The following is a 26,936-nucleotide window of genomic DNA, read 5'->3' as shown; positions in this document are numbered from 1 at the left end:
TTGTTAGGAAGTCTCTAGTGCGCACTCTCTATGGGCCACGCATCCAGGTAATTTTATAACCAGGAAGTCGAGCTTTTTTTTGGCTTTGTGCACCACTGAGCAGCTTTCATAGGAATTAACGGAGCTCTGCCTCGAACACTGTACCCAGATTTTAATTGTTAAATCCATGAATGGGACCACAAGAGAGAAATCACAAACACATCATTAGGTGAGGTACTGTTTGTTAAAGCAATATTGTGCTACCCAACTGTCATAAATAAAGATCCCTGGTTTCTCTAATGATTCCTCAGATGTAATGTAACGTTACATGCTAACTACAAACAAAACTCAACAGCAGTCTTGCGGTAGGCATTTTTTGCCAAGAGCTGCGGCAGTCAAAGTGCTTCGCACAAATCAAAACATTAACAGCACACCAAGCAAATGTAATGTGAACCAGATACAATAACACCTGGCTGTAACATGCTACCAGTTAAACCTCTGTTGACCTGGCTTATGACCAAAAACTAGAGATTTGACAACTTTGTTAACACAGCCAAATATTTTTGTCTTCTTAGCTTCCTCCGTAAATGTCCTCTTTGGTCTCTTCACCCCCATCATTATGTCCATAAGGGCTGCTGAGCTTGGTTCTGTTGCCTCCTGGTCTGGCACCATGTCCGATGCCCAAAGCTGCTGTGACAGCAGTGTAAACACCAACACTCTCCAGCTCTTAGCCCTCAGTGTGTTTCAGAATTCTTTTGTAAACCCAATTATTTCAGTTTACCCCTGCCTTGTGCATTCTGTGTGATTAATATGAAAAGTGGTGCATGAATGTTATTATGTTTCTGTTATCACATTTTTGCACCTATTCTGTTTTTTATTTGTGCCCTCGACATCATTGAAAATGAGGGCTTGCCCTCAATAATTTTTCGAGATTCAAATAAAGGTTGAATGAATGAATGAATAGAGCTGGGGGGCGGCAGACAAGAGCCCATAAAATGAATGTGTTGAGCACCTTTGAGGTTACAATAGCCATTGTGGTTACCTATTAACATCATTTTTTAATGAAACAGTAATTAAAGGTTACACAACAAAGTCACACAGGGTAAGCATGTGGGACTTTAAAAAGTACTCTGCTGTAACTCACTCAAGCATGAAGACATATTTAATTGGGTTGTTGTGACCCTAAAAATATTCGCTCTCATTATGCCGTACGTTAAAAGAAGACACAGAGGAATAAAACAGACTAATTGAGTTGGGACATCAAAATTATTCACACGTCTTTCTTATGTAATGTTAATGAGGCAACAGCACTGTGAAGCTGTGACCTGAACTTTCCCTCCTTCTAGATTTAGCTTTTGATTGCCATTTCCTTAGTATTGTTTAGCAAACATTTCTGAGGCTGGGATCATTTTAAAGTCTCTACAAATTATGTAAACATGTCGTAGGTGCGTTTTTGTAGGAAAGCTATAATATGTAGGCAATTAGGGGTGATGTTAAAGAGATATGCATACAAGATATAAAGAGATATACACTACTCGAATTTACTAAGGGATATTGGGATATTTTAGTGTTTCACTTGATTGTTTATTCTGTGACATGTGAATTTTTATTTTGTGTTTTGTGAAACAAATATTTTTATATTTTTTATTTTTTATATTACAAATATTTTTTTCATTTCATTTTACTTTAATGGCTTATCCATGCAAATACATATAAGCCCTGTAGCCCATATCCCTAACTAATTTTGAGTAGTGTATAAGCTTTGATTTAAGCATACATTTTTAATAAGTTTTCCTGGCCATCGGTGTGCAGTGTGAGTCTGTCGCAGATTTATTTGGGGATTGTAATGTTCGATTTTCACTCCCAACACGCCAAATATGACAGCTGGGTCAGTGGCCATCCGTTTCTAAGTTTGACACTGCAATTACTCTTCTAGTAGCGATGTAACAATACCAAAGCTCCCGGTATGATATCATCATGATATATAGTCCATGGTACGATATTTATCACAATATTTTATAAAAAACAAGAAAAAAATGACTTGAACAATGTCCTTAAATAATAAATGTGATGTGCACAGCATTTATTATTCATATACAATTTGTTTTTACTTTTTACTTGAGGTACTTCTGCTCGCCTTCTTCTGTATAATAAAAGTAGTCGGCCATGACCTCAGCATGTGTAAGAAGTAGTCATTGGACTACATGCAATATAGGTTTGGTTGTGCAGCGGGACTACCAGGGCAGGGGTGTGTCACACGGGAGGACAGTAAGAACAGGCACTTGGCCACCGGTCCCACTGATCTCCCTCCCTCTTGTTGTCCAACAGACGACCAAGAAACAATCGAAAAATCTGTCAGTGTAACTGACACGGTATTTTTTCTTAACTGTATGTTCAGTGGTTGGCATTGAGTTTTTCTTGTGGTTGCTTTGTGAAAGTCAACCAATCGGAGGAGGAGTTGGGCAGGTCTTGTGAAAATTTGCCTGTCTTCTGCTGTTCAAACAGAACAACACAATGACAAGGAGTGATAGTGGAATGCATTCATACTGACTTCTCTTGTTAGACCCATGAACTTTGCGAGCAAAATAACCACATGATAGGTTGGTAGATATCGTCACAGTCACATGACAGTATGGCAGCATTTTTTTTTATCATGATTTCGTGAAATTATGGATATTATTACATCCCTACCCTCTAGTGTCACTTCTTGAAGCACCCCTCTAGTGCAGTAGTATAAAGAGAGAGAAAAGTCAGAGTCAGGGGGTCGCTGGGGGGTCATACACTGAGCTATTCTTTTGAAGACTGAGGTTTGCATCCTGTATGTAACAAAGAATAAAAAGTGATTTGTTTTCAAGTTATGTTGCGTTAATAAGTTATCATATTTATGTTATGTGATGTAATTTATAATACTGATGTAGTTCATTTAACCCAAATAAACTACAGTGACCTTAAGCTTCAAATGATGACGCTCTATCTACCCCTCTAGTGTCAGTTTTGGACATGAAGAGCTCCAAGGTCATGTTAACTTAGCTATGTTACTCATGTAACCCATGTCACGGGGACATGGAAAACGGGACATTTTCAGTTCAGCAGTCAGTATATCATAAAATTATCCATTGTTATTATCTATGAAATAGAAAAGGAGGGCAATGACTGTTTAGTGTATATTGCCCATGGTAACTGTTGTGCTGTAATAAACTATTACAGACACTATTACTTAGTTGGCAGACATAAAATTTTGTTTTTGGATATATTTGGAGAGTGGCTGTCCTGTGAGAATCACAGAAGTGTTAGAAAAACAGCCTGTTTTCAGCTTTGTGGTGAGGGATTTTAATCTAAGTGGGTTTTAACAGAGTTTATTTAGCGGATAATTTTCTCATAAATGAACGCCTCAGCCTTCAGTTTATCACAAACATTCAAAATCAACACATCTAGAGATCCATGGTTTTCACTGGACAGGAAGGGGATTAAACATTGTAATCTGAAAAGTAACTTGTAACTAAAACTGTCAGATAAATATAATGGAGTAAAAACCAGCACAACGTGATTGAGATGTCAACCATCGGCTTTGCTGCTAACCGGTCTTTCTTACTACATAAAAATACATGTCACTTTGCGGCCTGTTTTTAAGGCAGTGTTAAGAATGAGGACATTTCTGGGGACAGGCCTCTAAAAACAGGGATGTCTGGTCACTCTAACTTAAAAACAAATCACTCTTGACTCTTGGTCACAAACAAGACATGAACCCTAGCCTCTAAAGGTAAAGTCCAGTGTATGACCCATGCAACTACCCCAACCACCCCGATATGGACTTTTCTTGTTCTTTATACCACTGCATGAGAAGGGAACTTCAAGAAGTGATGCTGGAGGTAACTACATCATCAAAGTTTGAACTAGAGATACTGACAAGGCTGCTCTGTTTTGCATTGGGAGAAAGAACAGGCTAAACAGGGGAAATGTTGCTCCCAGTAACAGCAAAATACTGCTTGCTAACATTAGCCATATGTACGCCTGCATTCAGGGATCACCTAGTTTTATTTAGAGGTGAGGATGTGTGAACAGGTCAACAGGACTTCTGGAGAGTTGTGTGCAGTCACTGCTGGATGGGAAATGAGCATGCCACATTCTCTTTAATAGATAAATAGATAGTAGTTCAGTTTTTTATGTTTAGTTTTTTTCAGCGGTGCTTCCTGTAACTCATGCAGCTGTTTCTTTTTGAGCTTCCTGATCTCTGGGACACTCTTTCTCCCTTATGTCTTTAAAATTGAATCTGGCAAAGCTCTATCTCTGACTCCATGTGCTCTTTCTGAATCATTGAGGTTGTGGCGATGACTTCTTCCCATGCCTTTCTTGCCTTTCTTTATCAGTTTTTCTTTTTTACATACATTTTGATTTGTTCGTCTGACTGACTCACAATACCACCAAAGACTAAAGGCAAAGGCGAGCATTGCTAGCAAGACGGCAAGAACTCAAAGTAGTGTTACATCCTTCTTGTTGCCATGCAACAGTTCATGTCACTTATGTAACCCATAGGGATAACATCACTCCAACTACAATGTTTAGTCATTAGTTTACTGCTTAAAAATACAAGAAACCCACCCAACAAAAGCAGCTTCAGTCAAAGTGAGTCAACGAGAAACCACGCAAGCAGCATGGCTTTACGAATAGTCGTGTCAGTCTTTTGGTTGATCCACCCACCCTTCAATCCAGACTCAACTATTGGATTGTTTACCATAAGATTTTGTACAAACATTGTTCCCAGATGATATAGCCTCATGACTTTGGTGATTGCCTGACTTTACATCTAGCACCATTGGTTTTGAGTAAATTAGCTCATTTATGTGCCATTCAGGATGAATTATAATGACTTTGGTGATTTCCTTTCATGCTCCGTACTTCATTACACTCATTCTGTTCTATTTATTAGAAAATGACCACTTAAAATGTCCCTGAGAGGCTTACTTCAACAATGTAAGGGATCACATTTACAAGTGTTGTATTTATTGTCTGGGTAAAGTGTGGCAACACATTTTCAGACACAGCAATGTTGGATGCAAAGTAAAAAGGATCCCCACAGAGGAGGATTTCAGAGCAGCTCTCCTCCTGCTGTTTTTCAAATGATGGAACTGTCAGTTGTCTTTGGCTCAAGACTCAACACACCACGGAGAACCTGGACTCCTCTGTTTTGATGTTTTCCCCTGTTGAGTTCACTTCAGTTCATTTCAGGTCAGTTTAGTGTCGTGTAATGCAGTTTCTTCCATATGGTAATCCTACATCCTTCAGTATGATCAATCCTTAAGGCAAAGCCCCTTAAGGCAAATTTTAACTTATGATATTAGGCTATATAAATCAAAATTGACTTGAATTGCAAAATTTTATTTTCTCCCTAAAACTCTTCAACAAAAGTTCCTTAATGTATTGGTGCTCTGTAGGTGCCCCTTCAATGGTAGAATCATACAACCCACATGTAACTACTATATCTAATATCTCCTTCGACTTGTATTCATGTAAGAGATAAAAAAAAGTTCATGAACAAAGTAATGGATTGTTGTCATGGAACTGTAATATCAGAAGTTGTTTGGGCTAGAACACATCCGACCAAATTATGAGTAAACATCCAGCCTAAAAGAATCCAATCCCCTCCAACTACTCCTCGTGAACAGGCACTGCCTTACAATACAGACTCTGACTTCCTCACAGTTCTCACTGGCCCACGGGGAAAGCAGCGAATTCACTACATTCTCTTCGAGCTCTCTTAGCTTTTTTAGACTAATAGATACATAAACAAACAACTTCAGGCCAAAAAGGCTACCCTGGGCAACAATTACTGCTTACTGCTGTAAGTGTGTGCTTTGTGAGCAGACTCAGTGACTGTGTACTGTGAGCACAGCAAATTGTTGTTATTGCCAACCATATCCAACTATCTCTTGTCTCACGCACATGTAAGAAAACATTATTATAATGAATGTGAACAATGAACATGGCTGTCAAGTTAGCATGGTAGTATTGGGACATTTTTGATGCACTTCCTCTGCCATTCTTGTGCCACTAGTTTGCTAATAGCTTCAGCAATACATCCACCTAGCCTTGTGGAAGATTCCAGCCATGCACAATGAGTGCATGGCAATGAGTTTTTCTTGCAAAGAAGTTTATTTAGCAATTTAGATCTATGTGAGACTTTGAATTGCAGGCCCAATGAATACCTACCAGGATACTGCATTTTTCTCAACTCTATTACAAAGAAAAAGCATGTGAGAGGCTTGGACACACTCTCTCCAAAATTGCTTCCCATAAACAGTTTGAAGGTCCTTTTCCCAGCGTTCCACCACCCCATCTCTATGTTGTTTACTGTTACTCCAAACATTGTCATAAAATTATTAAATAACGCCTCTGTTTCTTGTATAATGAATCATTGTTTTTTCAAAAGGCCCTAGTATGGGCTTATCCTGAGGTAACTTAATATCTGTGTTCATACACTGCTCAAGAAAATGAAGGGAACACTTAATCATCACAGTATAACACCAAGTCAGTTACATTTCAGGGACATCAATCTGTCCATTTAGGAAGCACAAGTGATTATGAATCAATTTCACCTGCTTTGGTGCAAATGAAAGTGACAACAGGTGCAATGGAGAGACAAAAGCAAGACAACCTGCATAAGGGAATGGTTTTGCATGTGGTGGCCACAGACAATTGCTCTCTCCTTATGCTTCTGACTGATTCTTTTCTAGTTTTTTGTTCTGCTAGTGTCCATGCCACTACTGGTAGCGTGAGGCAGTACCTGCAGCCCAATCAGGTTGCACAGGTAGTCCAGCTCCTCCAGGATGGTACATCCATATGTGCGGCCGCAAGAAGGTTTGCTGTGTCTCCCAGCACAGTTTCAAGAGCATCGAAGAGATACCAGGAGACCAGCCATGAAACGAGGAGAGCTGGACAGGGCCGTAAAAGGGCATCAACCCAGCAGCAGGACCAGTATCTGCTCCTTTGTGTAGGAAAGAACAGGAGGAGCACTGCCAGAGCCCTACAAAATGACCTCCAGCAGGCTACTGATGTGCATGTTCCTGACCAAACAGGCCTGACATCCTCTAGTGGGACCTGTGCTTAAAGCCCAGCATAATGCAGCTTGATTGGCTTTCGCAAGAGAACACCAGAATTGGCAGTTCTACCATTGGCGCCTTGTTCTCTTCACAGATTACACAGTTCTCTTCTTCTCCAGTCTACATCGGAAAGCGATGAGAGGTAGAGATTTTCAAAAGAGTTGTGTATACAGTCCATACAGATCCAAATCCATCCAAATTTGATTTCATCTTTGGCTACCTGCAGCTAAATGTGCAAGCAGTCACCCCAGTTTATCTCCCATTTCAAATGCTGGCCTCAGCTTTTTGTGTTAAAATTTGGTTAAGAGCTGATCATACAACCGCTGTTTTGTTCAGCAAGGCCTTATATGGATTGTCCTTTGCCTGCCTTTCAAATTCTGATAATTGGTTTTCTAAACAAAGTTGGGTCTTTCGGGCCTCTTCTTTCTTAGCTGTACAATATGACATAATAGGCCCCCCTCAAGTGTCAAATAAGTCTCGATCTGAACACATTCCCCTTGTGGCCTTTGTCATTTTAGAGGGAACTGCATTGGATTGGGGATTTCGGTCTACTTCAGGATCCGCGGTACAGTTGGAGTCACCTGCTAGTATAGCAAAGGAAGAAGAAAGAGAGGTAATGTCAGCTAGTAATGTCAAATATAATTCACCATGATAGACATTAGGAGCATACAGTATACAGCCAATCATAAAAAGAAAAAAAAAATGGTATAAGAACATAATGACCACTTTTGTATAATTAAGTATAATAAGTATAATTATCTAAAATGAATGGCATATTCTTATTTATCTGAATAGCTACTCCTCTCCTACTTGTAGACAATACATTGTATACCTGACCAATCCATTCAGGTGGGCCTCCTGTTATAATGCTATGTTAGCTTTTACCTTCTTCAACCATGATAGAATTTTTTCAGGACATTTAATGAAATATATTTAGTTGTCCTCATTGTCTTAAATTCTTACATAACAGTATAAAGTAGTGTCTTGTGTGCATAAGTACATATACATTTATACACATATTATGCATTCATGTATTTCCTCCACAGGTATATATATGTATATATGTGTGTCATCAAAAGTCTTCCAAACAAAACACACAGAAATTGCAACTGCCCCCAACATAAATGTACATATCAGCCAGTTGATCTTGCAAAAAGTAAAACTAAAAATAAACAAAAGTGAAAGACCCACATTCAAAAACAAAGTAGGTGTCAGAGAGAAGAAGAGATCCGTGAGGTTGAGAGAATGAACTCAATCAGTGAGAGCGGTCAGCTGTCTTTCACAGCTCGTCTTCTAGTGAAGATCATGTGATGTAGTGAGCAATTTTACTTAAGCCCATACAGAGCACAGATGAAAAGTAAAATCCATATGTTCTCAAAAAGAAGAGGGCAGTAACTGTCAGACATGTAAGTGGTACAGTTTAGTTTTATGAAACAACACATACTTGAAATTATTTTGTTTATTTTTTAGTTAGTGCTGTTTTGTGAACACAGAATGCCATCTTTAATAAAAAAATTAATAAAAATAAAAAAACAGCCCTGCATCTGTATCCCAGGTAACAGTGCAAACAAATGGAATAACTGTGATAACTCTATACAGCAAAAGAAAAAGATCCTTGTTGATGGAGCAGGCAAAGAAGGTGAAGAAGGAGACTGATGGAAATGGAGGTAAAACAAGAGTGAACAGACAGGCATTCATTCAATGGAGAGTGCTCTGGTGTTGTGTCCAGTATTCTCTCAACTAGATCGGTAAGTTACAATACCTGCCTACTTATTAATCCAACCAGGTGTTTTACTCTGCTTTTTTTGTTTTGGACAAAATCACCAACATAAGTACCACAGGGAAACACAAGGAGGGTTGAAAGTTAAAAAGATGTCTATTTCTGCTTTAAGCTTTTAATTCAATAAGCATACCAAGACTTAGGACCTCTTGAAGAATTTAATTTGTCTGCGAGTCTTCAACGTCTGGAAGCTCACTTGTGCTGGGAGCTTTAACTCCAAACACAAAATATAATTATGTTACTGCCGACCAACTATATTTTGCTTACCAGTTTGATTCTTCCTAATGTGTCATGGAATGATGTTTCCATCCAGGTCCCTCTTCCTCCAGGAAACATTGGATCCTTCAGCCATCTTTTGCTTTCTTGTCTTTTAAGGGTTAGGGTTAAAAGTAAAAACTATGATATATGTGCCTTTACTGGGGCACACACATCCTTTTCAGGTGTGTGCAGAAGTGTTTTTTATCAACATCGGTAAAGAAAAAAAAAAAGAATAGAGAGATATTGTGTGAAAGATGTAACTTTTTCTGTTGCCAACTCCCATTTTCCCTACCTGCAGCTATTCCGTAAATTCTGTAAGAGACATTTTTAGATGAGGTTTTAAAAAATAAAGAAAGAACTTACAAAGTAAAAGTACAAAGAAGGACAAAAAGGGAAAGAGAGAAACAATGAGAGACGAAGCAAAAGCTATTATAGACAGAGAAATGAGTGTGAGAGAGGGAACAACAAATGGCTCTTAAACGAGCCGATGGTTGTAATATATTCGAGTGACAACAGAAAGGTGTTTAGATACTGTGACGGTCCACTGGCTTGTCACTTCTCTTGTTCTTTGTTTCCATTATACGGAAGGTAGCCTGTGGAGCATGGTTGTAGTTGGAAGCACCTGGGCCCAGTGCGCTCACTATAAAAGCTCATGGCTGCAGGTCTCTTCGCTTCACCTCATTTTTCCTTCCACCAGTGGATTGTTGCTTAATTCAACTTGACTGCAACAAGACCACCTGTTGAGAAACCAAAGAAGACTGCAACTATAACACATACTGATGATGATGATGATGATGATGATGGGAGTGATGATGATGGGGATAGAAAGGACCGACCAATTGTAGGAACATGTCTGTCCATCGCCTCTGCATTAGCTTGAGGCCCTGTTTTTGTTGTTAACCCTTTTCATCTGGATGAAGAAGATTTACAGGAAGGAGGCGTCTTCCAGGCTGACCATCTTATCTCCTGGCAGAGAGGACAGTGCTTCTCTGGACCATAAAGACTTCAAATGAGGACAGTTTTAATTAATTTACAACTAAACTCCCATTTCTGAACTCTCTCTCCCCTCAAAACAGATAAATCCTTCCCTCACAGGTCAGTCTGAGGAAACATGAAGTTACCTACTCTCTCCACATCAGGAGGGACCGGAGCTATTTGGTCATCAGAGGATGTGTTAATACAATGTCTTTACATTTGCAGATTAAGTAACACGCCTGATCACTTTCTACCTATTTCTCTCTCTGTCTCTATGACTTCTGATCCACAAACATTCACAGAGTGGACATCAGACACCTTCTGCTGAGTTGTTCTATGTGATACTCCCGTCTGTAATTTACGACTTATGCCTGGTACCTTATCTGGCTCACATTCCATTCAAATGGCCTCTGTATTCTTCCAGATTTCAGACCATGTCTAATTAACCATTAAGTCAGTATCTCACAATCTTATTTCTAACATATTAAGAAACAGTAAGAGAAGCTCATAAAACTGATCTTTCTCCCGTTTCTCTACGATTAAGATTGACTGAGATCAAATTTTAATGTTTAATCTGTACTGTGTTCGGTGGAACCACAGCACCTCCTGATGGTGAGTCCTGATACAGTTGGACGAGAAATATTCTGTTTAATATGTTCACAGTTATAACCAGTAAATGACTCTGATATGTCTTTGTTTTAACAAGTATTAAGCTGAATATGTATAATTAATGTTTAATCACGTCATAATCATTTTCATGATAGACAACGTACATCTATTAAGCCATGGTGAGAATCTGTGAGAAGGTGAAGCACTGTTTTGTAACGTTTAAATCTTGGAGACAAAAGCCGGTAAGCCCCGCCTAGACACGCCTCGATTTGCAAGTAATAAAACAGAGAGATCACGTCTCTCGGTTCAGTTTTGTTTAGTTTTTAAAAGTTTTGTTTTTGTTCAGTTTTTGTTTTTAGTTCAGTTTTAATTTTTGTTTAAGTTTTCTTTTGTAACTTATTTTGAAGCTCTTCACTTTACTTTGAAACACGCTCCAAGACAGCGATCTCATCAGAAGTGCTCACGCGTTGATTTTTCTCATTTTATATTTTTCGCAGTATTGATTAGCTTCTTTTATTAAGTTTGTACCAGAACAAAGTTCTGTTTTAATTTGTTTTATACCGTTAAGTATCGTAACCTGCTTTTGAAGAAGTGAACTTAATTTAGATTACCTTGCATTAACTAACAACGGACGATCCGCCTGATCAACGTATCATCCTCAGTTATTTTATTCAAGAAGTTAAATCTAGTTTACAAAGTCAGAGCCTGAAAACCACTCGAAGAAACGAAGAAGAACATCTTCATCACAATCATCATCACGACACAGCAACTTGCTGTGTCCGAGACCGTGCAAGCGGTTTCCAACGAAAGACAGACTCTTTGACAAGCCCCCAGCGCTCGCTAGCGGTACCATCCCGCTGGGCATTGAGCCAAGATCTGCACCGGATCGGTACGGGACCAGCTGCCCTCTTCCTAAGACAAAGGACCGAGGTGCCCAACCGACTGATACCGGACGAGCTGACCCCGGCCATCGGACCGCCAGCTAGAGTCGCAAATCACCCGAGGGAATCCGCTGCCGCGGCCCCGCAACTCGGCTGAGAAAGTAGGCTCTCCATCACTCACAACAGCTGGATTCACACATGATACATGAGATGGTATATGGCTCTGATTCATAACTTTTAGCTTAAGAGAAATTCGGTTAGGGTCTCGTTAGTATTAAAAATTACTCCCGTAATCTTTAAATGCTTCAACCTAACCCATGATCTCACCATCAGCCTATATTCCACTAATAACCCATTACTTAGTTATTTCACATTTCCTGTTACCTGTGTTATTCATTTAAATTGCCATTTCATTTATTTAACCTGAATTATTTAGTCAATAAACATATTTAACCGTATGTCGTTGTCTGTGCAGGTTTGTTTTTAATGTGGAGAACCGATGGATATGTGTAGAATTCACTGCTTCATATATGAGATGAATAAATTGATCTGAAATTGATTAGAATTGATACAAGTTAAACTTGTCCAGTCGAATTTGATTAATTACCTCCGGATTATTCAAATAGACAAAATAACGGAGGTGGTGCCCCATTAACGAGTGTTTATTATTAGTGTATCTCCTACACAATGAACATCACAAGAGCCCTGGTAAAGGGGCGAAGAAAGACTGCAAGTAAAAGAGCACCAAATGAAGATACAAGTAAGAAGACCCTGGTCTGACCAGGAGTCCAACGAAGCATGGCTTCATTGGGCTAGGGAGGGTCCTGGCAAAGATAGACAGCCTGCTTTGCATTGAGAAAGAGGCTCCAGTCCTCAGGCCATGAACATGGCAAGATGTAAAATATTTTGTCTACAGTGAAATCGTCAAAATCAAGAGCAGCTTGCATTTTAAATGGGACCTATTACGGAATACTCGGAATAGCTCCATATTTACCTTTGGGGACTCCACTAGAGTAACTTGGCATGATACTGATGTTGGAGACATGAAAACAATTAAGCAGAGATTATATCCTGTAAACATCAACAAATGAGAGTATTTGGATGGTAAATAAAGTGGTATTACATTGCCCTGTTGGTGCAAGTTGGTCCGCCACATGCTGACTCGTTCCAAAGTCTGATGATACGGTGCCTTTGCAGCAATTTTGGTCTTTGAAGCGATATTGGCAGGTTCCCTTGTCCCAGTGAACGCATGAGATAGCTGCTTTTATAACCCCCACTGGTCTCTACACCTACACTGTAATGCCTTTATGGATTTGTAACATGCCAGCTACATTCCAGCATCTTATGAACCGCATTATTGGTAACGTGAGAGGTTTTTCAGTGTATTTGGATGACGTAGTCGTGTACTCAGACACTTGGGAAACTCACCTGCAGTGTATCTGGCGTGTTAGTGTCTCGTATCTGCTGAGACCCTGCAGCCCTCTGCCTGGATTTTTTCATTTTTTATGTGCTTGGGAGGTTTTATCAACCCAAAATGCTGGAAGTTGACATCCAGGGAATTAGATTCTACCTTTAAGTTTAACAGTCTTTGAATTATATTAATATGACATGAGGTTAAGTTAGCTTTGCCCAGAGATGGATGGTAGTAATGTCCATTTCAGGGCCTGTACTTTCTTACTTTTACTACTACTTTTACCAGAGCCTTTTCTTTACACATTCTCACAATCTGTACTTCTACTTTAGTAAAGAAAGTGTGCAGTAGTACCCCTGTCGTTGTGTTTACTGGCCAAAACCAACAATGTTGACTTTCCTCAACTCATTGCGACATCTTTACCAGCGGTTAATCAGGTGAACCTTTTTTTGATGGCATACTGTCTGGATGTTCACTGTGTGAAGGGGACGGAGAACCTGGTGGTGGACACGTTGTTTGAAACCTCCCTGAGTGTGATGTTGTCTGTTCTCTCACTGATACTCTTGCCTCTTTTCTTGTCTCTTAAATTGCTTCCTAGGTGCACAGGTTGCTGGGGTTGGTGCTGGATACAAGGGATGCTGAACCTTTGGAGCAAGGCCACTGGTTTGCCCTAGATCATCGATTTTGAAATAATAACAGTTGGTTAACAACAGTTGGTAATGTAGTATTAATCAGAGCAGCCGGTAATGTATGTATGGGTGATAAGAAAGAGTGATATCAAACAGTTAATCTTAACAGTCTTGTGGAGGGGGGGTGTCTTGTCACTTATCTTGTACTTTGTTTCCATAAAACAGCAGGTAGCCTGCCTGGGAGGCAGAGCATGGTCGTAGTTGGAAGCACCTGCCCCCGCTGGGCCCTCTCATGGCCGCTGCTCTCTTCTTATTTCTCCTTCCACCAACGCATTGTTTGTATTGTTTGTATTTTCCCCCATTAACCCCCCACATCGTCCACCCCCTCGCATTCCACCGCGTCAGAAACAACCCTCGACCAAAAGTCACAGAGCCCCCCCACTTCCTCTGAATCACCATATCATTGAGTCTGAATGATATGTGCCGGGTCCAGGCTGCAATACTGATATCAAGAATGCTCTTTCCCAGGAAAAGTCAGGGCCCTATGGAGTTCAGGCAGCTTTCTCAATCCCTGTGGTGATGGGTAACAGAAAAGTGATCAAACTGGTGAGAAATAAAAAGGGTTCAATTAAATCTACCAATCTAGTGAGTATAGCTTGTCAACCTCGAAACTCACCAGTGTCTCCTGTTATCTCCACAAGGTTAGCTCTACTTAATATAAGATCACTAGCCAACAAATCCTTGTTAGTAAATGACATCATTATGACCTATAATCTAGACTTCTTACTTCTTAGTGAAACATGGCTGACTGAATGTAGCTGTGCTACCATCCTCAATGAGGTTGCACCAACAAATTTCAGTTTTATGAATAAGTGTCGAAGTGGTAAGAAAGGCGGGGGAGTTGCTACCATTTTTAAATCTGTATTTCAGTGCAAGGAAACTATATTTGGTGATTTTAGCTCTTTTGAATATCTCTGTTTTTTAGTAAAGGGGGATCCAAAAGTTCTCTTCCTAATTATTTACAGACCACCAAGATACCCAGGAAAATTCTTTGATGAGTTTGCCGAACTACTGTCAGTTATCTGCACTGACTACAACTTTTTTATCATAACAGGGGATTTTAACATTCACATAGACAATAACATGGACACAAATGCCAAAGAACTTTGCTCTCTTCTTGACACTTTTGGCCTCTCTCAACATGTGAAAGGGCCCACACACACCCGAGGCCACACTCTGGATCTGATTATCTCTAGAGGTGTTGACATTACTTCTGTTGATATCAAGGACTTGGCTCTTTCTGATCATTTCTGTGTGTTCTTTGACTTACAGATAACTCCGGACATGCAGTTACCCTCTGTATCTGTTAGGAAAAGGTTCATAAATGAGAATACCAGTGTTAAGTTTATGGAGGCTATAGTCATGTCACCAACTGTGAGTGCAGAGACAGTTGATGAACTCCTGGATAATTTCAACTGCAAAATCTCAAATGTCATTGATACCATTGCACCTTTTAAAACTAAGATGACCTTGACCAGACAGAGAACACCATGGAGGAACACTTTGATGGTAAAGGCTCTGAAAACAGAATGCAGGAAAGCTGAGCGTAAATGGAGAAAAACTAAACTTCAAATCCACCATGACCTCTACAAACAAAGTCTTTGTAATTTTAAACATGGGTTATTCAAGGCTAGACAGCAACACTTTACTGAAATGATTAATAAGAACATCAACAACACTCGTGCTCTGTTTGCTATGGTTGATAAGCTTACAACCCCCCCAAAAGAGATAGCTTCAGAACTCTTTTCCACAGAAAAATGCAATGAATTTGCTTACTTCTTCAATGAAAAAATCAAATCCATAAGGCTAAATATCAACACAAATCAGCAAAATAATACAATGATGCAATCCCTAACATCACCTAGGAATAAATCAACGGTAATGTCAGAGTTTAATACAGTTGACCAAAAAACCTTAGAAGAAACAGTTCAGCATCTTAAAACATCGACATGTTGTCTTGACACAATACCATCTGACTTTTTTAAAACTATTATAAGCTCTGTCCAAACAGATCTGCAACAAATAATAAATTTCTCACTTCAATCAGGCACGTTTCCTAAACCCCTGAAAGTAGCTGCCATCAAGCCACTCTTAAAAAAGAGAACATTGGATAATACCATTTTAACCAATTACAGACCCATCTCAAATCTTCCCTTTATAGCCAAGATCGTTGAGAAAGTGGTTTTTAATCAACTCAGCAACTTCTTGAACTCCAGTGGACTCTTCGACAAATTTCAATCAGGCTTCCGACCTCACCACAGTACAGAAACAGCTCTTATTAGAGTGTTAAATGACATAAGGCTGAACACTGACTCAGGCAAGGTGTCAGTTCTGGTCATGTTGGATCTCAGTGCTGCGTTTGACACTGTGGATCACAGTATACTGCTGGACAGGTTGGAAACCTGGGCAGGACTCAGCGGGACAGTCCTAAAATGGTTCAGGTCCTACTTAGAGGAACGGAGTTATTTTGTGACCATTGGTAGTTACCAATCCGATCGAGTGGCTATGACGTGTGGAGTTCCTCAGGGGTCAGTCCTTGGACCCCTTCTGTTTAACCTGTATATGCTGCCTTTGGGTCAAATTCTACAGAACTCAAATGTCAACTATCATAGTTATGCAGATGACACACAGATATATCTTGCACTGTCTCCAGATGACTGCAGTCCAATAGAGTCATTATGTCACTGTTTAGAGCAAGTCAAAAATTGGATGAGCCAAAATTTCCTTCAGTTAAATCAAGAAAAAACTGAGATCATTGTTTTTGGAAATAAAGAGAAGAGGGTTGCTGTCAGTAAACATCTTGAGTCACTGTCTCTAGAAACTAAAGACCAAGTCCGAAACCTTGGCGTGCTGATAGACTCAGATCTGACCTTCAACAGCCATATCAAATCAGTCACCAAATCAGCCTTTTATCAACTTAAGAACATATCCAGAATTAAGGGTTTTATGTCCCATACTGATCAGGAGAAGCTGATTCATGCTTTTATCTCCAGTAGACTAGACTACTGTAACGGTCTTCTGACTGGTCTCCCCCAAAAAAGCATCAAACAGCTGCAGCTCATTCAGAACGCTGCAGCTCGAGTTTTAACCAGAACAAAGAGATCAGATCACATCACCCCGGTTCTTAAGACCTTACACTGGCTCCCAGTCAGCTACAGAATAGATTTTAAAGTTCTGCTACTGGTTTACAAATCACTGAATGGTTTAGGTCCAGAATACATGAATGACATGTTAGTAGAGTACAAACCCAGTAGAGCTCTGAGATCTACTGACTCAGGTCAGATAGTGGAGCTCAGAGTTCAGACCAGACATGGTGAAGCAGCATTTAGCTGCTATGCTGCACACAAGTGGAACAAACTACCAGCAGAACTGAGATCAGCCCCAACTGTAAGCACTTTTAAATCCAGGTTAAAAACATTTCTCTTTTCACGTGCTTATAGCTGAGAACTTAAAACTTTATCTATTTTCTTTTATTTTACTTTTATTTGCTCTTGCTTTTAACTCTGTTTTCAGTGTTTTGTTTGTTTTTTTTTTTTTTCTGTCTTATGCTTCCTTTTTTATGTAAAGCACATTGAGTTGCTGTGACTTTGGTTTTCTATTATTGTGAATAGTAATTTTTGCTGGATTTCTATTGATCATTGTGATAGTTGGGCGACTCGGACCAATTCAGGGCAGAGTAATACCGGGTTCTGGGAACGTCGGAGCTAATAGGAAAAAAAGGTGTTTTTTCCTATTAAGCTGTTTTACCGCTGGATTGGGGGCCAACTCAGGGCCGAGTGGAACCAAGTGGAGACAAGGGGTCTCTTAAGGTTATTACCGCTGGTTGGCTGCTTTTTCAGAATTTGTAGCGTAAACAAACTGAATTCGCGGTGACGACCGGGTCTTAAGGATAATTATAAAGTGCACTGGAATGAGTGACAAGTAGAACAATGGGAGGTAAATCCAGCAGGAAACCTATTCTATTTTAGCATACTTTCCTATTTCTTAACTTGTTTTAATGTTTTGTTTTAATGTTTTTTATTTCTTAACTTGTTTTAATGTTTTGTTTTAATGTTTTTTTAAATGCTTTTACTGTAATTGTATGCACCTGTAAAGCACTTTGAGTTGCCTTGTGTCTGAATTGTGCTATACAAATAAACTTGCCTTGCCTTGCCTTGCCTATTGTTTTCCAGGCATCCAACATCTTTTGCTCACATTACATCTTACACTCTTGCACACACACGCCCTCACCACTGACCACTGATAAAACACACCTGCCTTATTCTCAGTTATATTTACATTTCAAATTATGCTTTTTTGGTAAATAAATCACGTTTGTATTTGCCTTCAGCCCGTGTCTCCTTCTCTTTTGTCATGGCTTTAGAGCCAGGTTGTGACAATGTACAAAGAACTGCTTCTCTTTAATGTTCAGGAGGGTGGGGGGAAATGATTTAGAATCTTTCATAGATGAAACTTCTGCGAGATTTGTTCATTTTCTATTTCCTTGTGTGAATTTTTAATGAAGTCTCGCCACATAAAAAGCAGTGCAACATCTACATTAAGCAATTTTACCATTGAAAAAAATTATCAAAAAGCCAAAAATATTTACTTCTCTGTGATAATGCAACATGGTTTATAGCTTTCCAGGCACACATCAATCAGAAACCATCAGAGCAAGCAATGTAAAGATTTGTCCCTGTAGCCTAAAACTCCTATTCTCCTAATATCCTATTCTCAAGTCTCAACACAGTATGAAACAACTGAATCAAAAGTGCTCAAACCAGATTGTACACTGAAAGCTACAAAGCATCCTTCTTTATGAACATGGATTTGGCTGCTTGTGGGATGAGGATAACCATCATGTACTGGACATGCTTGTTTGAGCTGATTTTATCATCCTCGGTATACACGAAAAACAGAACAAGGAATCTTCTGACACCTGAGAGTCAGACTTACAGGTTGTCCTTGTAGGTTAGTCCGCCCACTTCCAGTTTAATCCCTAACGAAAGATTAAAAAAGCAAATGTTAAAATAATGTTAAAATCCCAAATGTAAATTCCCATGCGTAAAAATGTAACCAAACCAAATGTAACCAAAGTTTATAGAAGCGATGTTCTTCTCCAGTCACTCAGAATGATGTAACCTGCTGCAATGGGACCCACTGATTTACACGCATTACTTTCCATGACTGTGTGTGTGTGTGTGTGTGTGTGTGTGTGTGTTGTTCTCCACTTTGAACTAATGCATGTTTGGGTCTGCTGTCTTCTCTATCCAGACCTTTCTGCTGTAGGCAAGAGCAGTTCTGTGTGTGTGTGGGTGTGTGTTTGGGTCCTCATCATGCTTTTTTGTGTGAGGGTTAGACGTGACTAATTGTCAGTCAGTATCTCTTTGCTGTGACTTCACACACACATGACTTCACACACACCAAAATTACATCACCAGACAGGAATGTTAGATATAATACATCGCTGTGGCTTGAAATGATATACACAAGCATACGCACACACAAACACATACGCACACACACACACACACAATCAAAAGTACTCTATGTCTGCAGCAAAGTTCATACATCATCCTGTAACTCCAGAGTTATCATTACTCTCCTCTGTCGCGCTCATAAAATTCATCAGCAGCCTAATTCAAATCATGACCCACACATCTGAAACATCCTTACACTAATGAGTCTTGTCACAGACAGCCTAATTATTTCACTTAGATGAAATGGCCCCTCTCACCATGTTAAGACAACCAGTCCGGCAGAATTTGTAATCAGCAAATGTAATCCAGCTCCTTTCTTCTTCCTGGACTTTATCTCTGGGCCCCTGCTTCTTTTTCTTTCCAAGTCTGAATCTTTTCATCTCCTTTGTGGCTGATGTCAAGCTCTTGTTAAAAATCAGATAGTATTCATTTAGTGTGTTTTCAACTGTGTTCCACGATAGTCTCCGTATTAATTTATCATTTTTCATTTTTTGTCAGATGTCTAACCAGAGACTAGTTTTGGTGGGAAATATAAAAACATCAATGAAACATGCCTCAAAATGATTAAATGAGCAATTTATTCATTTAATCTGGCTTTTAACGGAGAATTTCAGTATTTAAGCTTTTTCCATCCCCCCAAAAACAAATCTGATCGAGACACTGATAACTTTGAAGTTTTAGGGACTTTTGTCAACATTGGGATCCAAACTGTAAAGTAATATTCAATCATTTGTACCATTCAAACACGCCAAAATAAGCGACAAAACAGACGGATGGCAAAGTGGCCATTTCAATGTGAACAAAAAGAGAAGAAAAACACACATAGCAAAATACAACAGCCTTCACGAGACTTGCATCACGAGACTGAATGTAGATATTTTAAGTCAAAATAAGATCTTTTCTAAAATTTAAGCAAGTAGCTTTGGTTCCTTAACCTACTCAAGTATTTTTTGTAAACAAACCTAACCAAACCATGACAGTTTAACAACGTTAACAGTCCAAAAGTCATTGTGTGTCATAATACGTAAACTGTTTGTCAGCAAGCTTTATTTAGAAAGTCTCACAGGACATGGCATGTTACATTTCGTTGCTAACTTGGCCATGTAACCTTTATTTTGAAAGTCTAACTGGACGTTGCATATTACATTTTATTGCAAACTTGACTGCAGAGCCCTACACGTGCAACACAGGGACACTAGGACACGTAGAGCGTTGTAGTTAAAGCATAATGCCACTGACTCAAACTGCTGTATTTGACGAGTTGAGTGTGAAAATCTGTTGATTCTAACAGGTTGTTGTTGGGAGAATGATTTGTAACTATTTTAGTTATTCTGTGACATAACACCATGCCACAAGTTGCAATCATGTTTGTCCATGATCAGATATCTCGACGAATAGTTGCTTGATTCCCATCAACTGTGCTGGGTATAATTATGGTCTCACAACCCTATAGCCAGACAAGACTGTCTGATTCCACAAAATCTGGGATTACTTTCAATGACAACTTTTTCACGCTATTATGGATCCCATTTATGTTCTCGCAAGACATGCCGTATTCCTCCTCTGATTGATTGATAGTAACCAACCAAGGTTGGCTTTGTTGGTTGCATTCTCTATGCTTGACTTAAACATTTAACACACACAGTAGCTCTGGTAATGTCTGTTTTTCGTGGTTTATAAGTTGTAGATTTGCAGGTAAACACATTGACCTCTTGACCTCTGTCTGGATCACTCATCCTCCTGAGCAATTCTCTACTGTCAAGTGTGTCTCTGGGCTTGGGTAGAGCAGACAGGCAAGCTGTCACCGAAATGTTGTGTGGTGGGGCCTCCATGGATCGGACTTGTTTGTCCAGTACTTCCCACAGATGCTCGATTTTACCGAGATCTGGAGATTTGGCCAGGTCAATATCTTCGCTGTTTGATACTTTTTCATTCAGAGCATATCGATCTTTATCCGACATAATCCTTTAAAAAAACTTTCATTTTAGAACATAGATTTTTTATAAATGTAATGCAATCTGATGGCTCACAAGTAAAGCAAATGACGGCAAAGCTTGACTGACTAGACCTGAATTTGCCTCTTTAATACCACATTGCCAACAGTGAAACTATTATATTTGTGACATGACTGTGGAACATGTGCTCATGGTACTAGTAGTTCTGCCCTTACAAATGTACAATTACATTACCAGGATTATTTGCCATTGACGTATCCTAGCTATTTCAGAGATTTGCAAGTCATTTTTCTTTACTACCCACTAGGCTGGTGAGAATCCTCCTAACTGGATTAAAAATGCTGTAGAAATATGTATGTTACATATATAAAAACTTACCATTAAGAAGTCAACCCCAAAGCTTTCAAGAGTTCTGTGTAATGAGCTGGATCCTGGGTGAACACATTTGACATTTGCCTCATTTGAAAAACAGCAGTGGCATGCTCTTCCTCTGCAGGGGTCCTTTTAACTTTATTTATTTTAATTAGGCTATCTGCCTGAAATATTTGACAAATTTATATAAAAAAATAATACTGCCGTCAGCTCTGAGTGTACTTTCTTTTCGCCGTGTAGAAAAGTTATTTTATACTGTGTGTTTAAAAACATAAATTGAGGTTTGAATTAGAGAGGCTATATGATGGCAATGTCAGTCAGCTGCCCTACCCCTCCATCACAACACATCCTCATATAATAGGTTGCCTGCCAGTGACTCCAGAAACGACATACACTATATGAAGTGTTTGTAAAAATAAGGCACATGTACCATGCAAATATGAAGGAATTTTCTGTATTTACACTGGGGTTGTAAAAGTTGGGTCTGTTAGTTAACCAGCTAATGTCAGCAAGCGCTGCTGTTGTAACCTCAGGCTTTCTGCCTAAGGAACGACAGATAGGCTACAAATGCTAACCTTAGCTGTTTGTTGACCCACCAGGGTTGTAAAAGTTGGGTCTGCTACCTAAGCTATTGTAGTAATTATTACAGCCGCAAAGGAGGAAGTGTGGAGAAGCAGAAGACAAGTCTGCATAGGAAGAAAGTTGGAGATGGACAGTTCAGTTAAACAAGCACAGTACTTTTATTGGAGAGACCACTGTTCATGTCCAGTGTGAAAACAGAGGTCAATAATGAGTTCTTTAAAATCACTAACTTATTGATGTTACATAACATAATGTAGTGTAATGCAACACAACGCAACATCAGTTACTTACGTAACACAACCTAAATCACTGTTTTCTTAACCCTAACCAAGTAGTTTTGGTGCCTAAACCTAACATTTTGGAAACAGCAATCAACCTATTTGTTTGTTTTTTGAGATTGTTGGTTACATTTTTTCATTTTTCACTTCTACTTAAATGTTTCCATGTAGGCCAAAGTGTGATTCCTTGAATGCCTTTTAAGGCATATGAAAATGCGCATCATCATTTCTATTTGTAGGATTAGGGTTAGAGTTAGAGTTCTTGGAGAGTGATCAGGGAGGCTGTGGGAGTTAAGAGGAGGCTATAACAGCATGCTTTTCACCCTGAGTGTGACCAGTCAGAGCAGGCATAATGATTTCTGCCTATAGACATGGTCAGACAAGCGACACACTCAAATCTTTAGTCAGACTTTGATGTTAATTAATGTGAAAAAACCTGATTGAAGTGTTAACTTTGTCTTACAGAGTTTAACCAACTGTCTTGGTATGAAAATAGTGCAGTCGCTGTTAATCTAAATAAACTGTGTACTGCACATTTCCAGCAAAAATAAGCAGTACCAACCTTTGATAAAAAGAGAAAAAAAATACAAAGACATTGTGCTAACACATAGGGTAAGGGTCAATTGACAGCATCTCCCAAAATTACACAAATAACTGTTCCCAAAACAACATTACCAGCGACACACGTAACAGACCTTCATCATACGATCACTGTTTGGTTAGGTTTAGGACACTAAACCTACTTGGTAAGGTTTAGGAAAACATTGGGATTCAGTTAAAATCAGTACCCTACGACTGTAATTTCTCTTAAAAATGTTAAAACTTCATTATGTTTGTAAGTTAAAAGAACTCACCGTTGAATACTGGGTTCACTTTGGACATGAACAGCAGTCTCCTGAATGAAAGTCCTGTGCTTGTTTAACCCAATCATCCATCTCTAACCTCCCTATATGGACGTTTAACTCTTTATACTACTTCTCCTCACTTACTTTTTTGCATCTGTAAAGCTTACTACAGCCACTAGTGGTCACTGCCTGACAACCAACATAAATATGTGTCATGTTAAGTTGTTTTCATATTTGACCTAAATGGACGTTTTTGTGATGATGACAGGCTCAATTGTGTTGATGGGGGCTTAGATTGTTGAACAGCTATGTGTTTTATCACAGCATTAACTACACTGTAGTTTAGCATCAGGGCAGTGCTGAGATGTTCTGAAATGTACCGTCATTTGTGTTATTATAACCTACATGGATTTGTGTGCACATCCATACAACAAGAATACGTATGTATGTTATTGGATTAGCAGCTTGGAACTGCATTTATAATAAACACTGCAGGAATGTAAATTTTATTGAAATGTAAAGCATGATATATTTAAAATGTGATGCCAACCTAAAATAGATTTTAGAGTTGCAACCCTAAATACTATCAGTTCAAAAGGTTAGGGAAAAAAAGGAAATTAAATACATAATGTCATTTGATACACATGGTAAGGCTGCTTCTAATTGAAATAATATTGTCAAAATCCATCTTATGTCTTTGCACACAGCGTCGGAAGTCTTTCATTGCGAAGCTATTCAGAAAATGTCTATGGCAGCCATCTTGTGCTCCAGCCAAAGTGTCATATGTAGCAGCCAAATGACAGCTCAAGAATGTGGGTCTGGATACACATTCTCGTTTTATCCTGTTTGACTGCATGGCAAAGCGGCAACTATGTAATGGAGACAGTACAGTGAAGAACACATCTGACAGCTTCATATTGTTGTTGTAATGCACTCACTGAAAAACTGTCTGCCTTGACAAATCAATTAGTCAGGTATTCAGTCCTCTAATATGAGGTGGGACAGTTTTAGTTCAAATATGCAGTTTTATTGGAGAGTGGTTATGTTTTCCCTTGCGGCAGCACATCATGATAGCAGCTGCCAAAAAGTCAGAGATGAGAGAGATACGTGAGCACATGATGGTAGTCTAATGCTGGCAAAAAATGGCTATGGATGGTATTCGTGACAAAAAGTTTTTGCATGACATCAGAAACAATGTATTCTATATAATGTGTACTGATCAGTGGTGGCTTCAAAATCCACCAGTCCTCTGAAAACCCCCTGGTTTTCTGAGCGTACACTTTCATCATGGCCACGCAGGGCTAGCTCAAAGGCACCACAGAACTTTACAGTCTATAATATTAGACAAGATGTGCCTGTTTTTGTCAAGCTCCTCGTTGTCTTCAGATCCCTATCCTATAACCTTCATCAAGCTGAGCAGCAATATTTATGCCACAAAACATGCCGAGATGAATAGCATTTTCCATGTGGCTCTTAGTTTGTTCATACCTTTTCACTGTTTCTGTAAAGTGCTTTAAATCGGTCCTACCTGACTGGATCCATGCTGGTCCAGTTCCTGCTGTTTGAAAAAGGAGACAAGGAAAGCAAAATAAAGTGCTGACCCCACTGCAAGCAGTTAGCCATGACTTCTTACCCCTAAATTCCATCAGATCCGTGTTCAGTCCATCTCCGAGCCGTCACGGCAGCAGAGCTGTTAGGTTTCACTCTAGTCTATGTGTTTACTTCCACTGGCTCCGCTGCGCTGCATATCTGCTTCATTGAACTCCGGCAGTCCGGACCCAGTTCTGCGCAGTGCCAGACTCAAAACACAGCTGGTGGGGGTTGCCAGACGATGGAGCAAAACCGCACCTGAGCCATTCCACAACAGATATGCATCCAGTGGAATTCTAGAGTTAGCAAACCAGCCTCATGAAAAAGAGAGGCTGTTGTGTCTTCCTCTGTCTTGTTCTTGTTGTTTTATGAGAATGTCCGGCTGGTCAGGTCCGAGCTCATTCACTCTGAGCTTTTCCTGCAGTACTCTCCTCTCAAACGGCATTGTTTTCAGCAACTTCACTGAACTTTCTTTCTCCATTTCAATCTATTCTCCACAACTCACTCTATCATACAAGGCTCCTCCAACTCTCTACGAAGTTCTACGTCTTCTGCTCCTACATCAACTCCTTCTATCACTGTCTATCATGGCCTTTGGGCGGTGAAAGTCAGCGCCCAGCAAGCTCCTATCTCTTGTATTACAGCAAGTGCAGTGCGCATGTTCAACTTATAATGAGGAGCTATGGCCAAAGATTCTTGCGCCCAGGGTTGGAAATACGTTACCTCTCAGTAACTTAACACAACGTAGAACATTTTTAATCAATGTGTTTAATGCAGATTATACTCACTAACTGTCTAATATTTAGGTTGCTCATTTAAAAAGATTAAGTCTTATATAATGAAGGTCTATATGATTTGTTTTGTTTTCATAAATTTGAAGATTGAATTGCTCATTCACAGATCGTGTAATGTAGGGTTGAACGGCTTTAAAACAGTTTAGTTATTTCCAGAATTTCCATATTGGTGCATCGCTAATAGAAATGGTACAAGTGCAAATTGTCCAAATGGGCAAAGGGAAACTAACAGAGGAATGTCAATCAAGCACAGCCTGTCTAATCAGGAAGCACAAGTGAAAACACCCGTGAACCTGTGGTGTGCAGGGCAGAGACAGATTTCTCACAAGACAGCAAATGTTTGTTTTGTTTTATACAAATTTTGGGTGGACTGACCCTTTCAACATGTTTTCACAATGCATTGTGATGCAATGTATAACTTGTTTTAAATGTGTTGTCTAAAACCACAATATCATCATTTACGTCTGTATGTATTTTCTAAACTTGCATTTCAAATGAGTTTTTAGTTTTGGTGTTTGCTGTCTAGTCAGTGTCTATTTCAAATTTAAATGTTTCATAAGTAGTTAAAGCAGAAACAGAAACTTTGCAAACTCCCTGCTCCCAGTGTTTCCCTGTGGTATTACTGTTGGCACTGCTGTCACAAAGACAGTGTGAGCAACATCTCAGTGCTATAAAAAAAGTAGTAAAACACACTGTTGTATTAATAAATAGACAGGTTTGTTACTTACTGATCTAGTAGAGAGAATGCCGGTTTTGAGTCCTGGTGGTAAAGGGAAACATACATATCTTCAGTGAATGTCAGTCCGTTACCTCAGTAACTATCACTCTCCCTCGTCACCTTTGCCTCCTCCATCAGCGGGGTTCTCTTTCTTTTGCAGTGTAGAGTTTCCACAGTTATAACAGTTGTGGGCAAATCCTATCTTTCTTTTTTTTTTACAGCCATTAAACTGTGCAACCACTTTTCACCTCAGAATGATAAGTTAAAGCATAAAGGTCTATTGCCAGTTTAGAGTGTTTAGTGTAGAATGTTTTTTTTAATTTTTGCTCTAAGGAATTCACCATTAAGTAATTGTTTTTTTGTTTTTTGTTTTTTACAGTTGAGAACTTGAGTTGAGGCAGATTAGATAGAAGTGGACTTACTCTAAGAATAATATAAAGAGTAGAGTGAGTCAGGGAGAGCCACACAAAACAGCAAATTAATCTCCCACCAAGTAAGTGTATCCTTCCCACGTTGACTGAAGCATTTATGATGCATCCGACCTTTGGCCGGCATTTGGAAGGTCACTGATAATAATGTGATCTTTTTAAATGTCTCGCACTTAGTCTCTGTCCATGTGCCTCTCTAAGCCCTTCTTTCTTTCTTTCTTTCTTTCTTTCTTTCT

The sequence above is a fragment of the Pagrus major genome, chromosome 18 (assembly GCF_040436345.1).
Source record: "Pagrus major chromosome 18, Pma_NU_1.0".
Classification (NCBI taxonomy): Eukaryota; Metazoa; Chordata; class Actinopteri; order Spariformes; family Sparidae; genus Pagrus; species Pagrus major.
Note: the sequence above shows the minus strand (reverse complement) of the source record.